Consider the following 2,500-nt stretch of genomic DNA (forward strand, 5'->3'; position numbering starts at 1 on the left):
GGATGCTATTATTAGTTTTCCTTTCGGAGTCTGTAATAAAAAAACGATAGATTTTTCTCTTCATTTTCAAGAAAAAATGAGACAGGATAAACAGGTAAATAATAAAAGTAGAGGTTAATTCTTCAAAATAAGCGAGTTAATGCGACTGTTCAGATAAGACGAGGTTTGGAAGTGTGAAAAACAAAATTTCCTGTTGAAGAAATAAAACGAAGATATTATAAAAAAGGAGACGTAAATTGTCAATGGCAGAGGAATAAAAAATTGGCGCATCTAATCCAAGCTAATGTTCAAGAATAGTTAGGTTTCCTTGAAGAACACGAGGAGACAACGTGAGAGTGAGCCACACTAACATTCTTTGGATCTGCTCCTTCTGTGTGTGTTATCACCCTCAACGCTCTTCTTTCTTTCTTTCATTCTCTCTCCGTTTCTCGTTCTTCTCTCTCTCTCTCTCTCTCTTTCTCTTTCTCCCTCTCTCTTTCTCTCTCTTTCTCTCTCTCTCTCTCTCTCTCTCTCTCTCTCTCTCTCTCCTTCTCTCTGTTCTCTCTCTCTCTCCTCCCCCCTCCCTCTTGCAATTTCTTCCTCCTCTTTCTAATCGCGGGAAAAAGCGAAGAGCGCCAAGCGAGCAACGGGTCCCAAGGCTCAGTCGAATCCTCCGGGAGATCACCACATTTCTCCGGACAAGGAAAAGGTCGAAGGGAAGAAGATGCAATACTACAAGGAGAAGAATCAGAGAAAAAGGAAAGTGCAAAGAGAACGAGCAGGAAGAGGGGAGGAAAAAGAATCCCAGGGAAAAAAAATGGTTGGTCTGAACTATCAGTTGTTGGTCTGCTATCAATGAAAGTAAATAACACACACACACACACACACACACACACACACACACACACACACACACACACACACACACACACACACACACACACACATATATATATATATATATATATATATATATATATATACACGTCTTCCTTTCTCTCTCCTTTCATTATATTTTTCTTTCTTGGTCCATCTTTACAACCTGCCTATCGCCATCCTTCCTTCCCTTCCTTCCATCTGTTTTTTCTTTTACCTCTCTTTTCTTCTTCATTTCATGACTCCTTTGTCCTTTATTTTATTTTTTTTTTCGCTCAATCCTCCTCCCTTGTTTATCATCTCTTGTCTTCTTTCATTTCTTTTCTCTCTCACTTATTGATTCCACTTCCTTTTTTTCTCTTTCCTCTCTTTCTCATTTCTTTATTCCATGTATCCTTTTTATATAAACTCCCTTTCCCTCATGCCTATTCATTCCTTCTCTGTCTCTCCCACACATTAATCGTCCATCTTTCTTTCTCATCTTACTAGTTTCCTCTCTCCTTTTCAGGGCTTTTCTCCCACCTATATTTTCCTCTTCTTTTCCACGTGTTTACTTATCGTCTTTTTCTTTTATTTTTCCCAATTATTCATTCAGTTCTCCTTCCTACTTATTTTACTCTTTTACCTATCTTTCTTCCTTCCTTTGCTTTTATCTTCCTTTATTTCATTCCATCCCTGCCACCTATTTCTTCATTACTCTCCTCACTTACTTGTTCTTCCTACTTCCTTTTATTTCTTTCCATCCTAGCCATTTATTTATGTATTTTTCCCCCCTTTTAAAAATTCTCTCCACCTTTCCCATCTATTTATTCCCGCCCCCCCGCCCCCGCTGGCCTCGAGGCGCGTCGTGCGGGCGGCCCTTCCTTCGCCTTGGGTCATGGCCTTCGCCCGGCGGGAAAACACGGCCAGGGAAATCCCGCAGGCGTGCCGGGAGTGCTTGAAGGAAGTGGCCTTGGGAGGAGGGTGGGGGTGGGATCGGGGGCGGTCGCTTAGGGAAGGGGGTTGGTGGGGAGGCCAGAGGTGTGTGCTGCTCTTTCAATGGCGGTTTTCCTTCTGTGCGAAATGAAGAGGGGGAAGAGAGCTGAAGGAGCAGAAGGAGATTTGTAGGAAGAGGAGGAGAGGTAGGAGAGAAAACCTACGACCGTCAAGGAAAGGAGTTCGGAAGGAGGGGAGGAGAGGGGGAGAGAGTTCAGCTGGCACTGAATGCCACGATCTGGATCAAACTGCAATTTACTTTTTTTTTCCTTTCCTGTCCTTGCGTTCGATCCGCTGTTTTGAAACGCAGAGCAAATGCACAAGTACATGGCACACACAGACAGACAAACAAGCACCAGAAGATAAGGTCAGTCAGGTGCAGCAAGCCAGGTTCAGCTATTATATCTACAATAAATCTCGGAAAGTCGAACAGGTTTTTTTAACAGCTCTTTCCATCGCTTAAACTACCCATTAACTTCTCTTCGTAATTCATTAGAAATAACAGATTGGATAAACGTTATATTTTTAATTTTCTAGTCATTAGTCCAAATCTTGTGACTGGTCAAAATTAGCCCGTCGTGACCCTCGACAACTGAGCGCAGGAGATCAGGGTGTTGAAGGACAGATGCGCACCAAGTTTACACGTTAAATATACATTTCTCATCAGGCA

General features: G+C 42.5%; 1 protein-coding gene across 1 annotated transcript in view; it reads left to right on the forward strand.

Moving 5' to 3' along the window:
* LOC119577059 (LIM domain-binding protein 3-like) overlaps window positions 1-2,500 on the forward strand; it is a gene marked incomplete in the record, with an annotated part of 99,502 nt that overhangs the window by 1,116 nt on the left and 95,886 nt on the right.

The sequence above is a fragment of the Penaeus monodon genome, chromosome 9 (genome assembly GCF_015228065.2).
Source record: "Penaeus monodon isolate SGIC_2016 chromosome 9, NSTDA_Pmon_1, whole genome shotgun sequence".
In the NCBI taxonomy this organism is placed as follows: Eukaryota; Metazoa; Arthropoda; class Malacostraca; order Decapoda; family Penaeidae; genus Penaeus; species Penaeus monodon.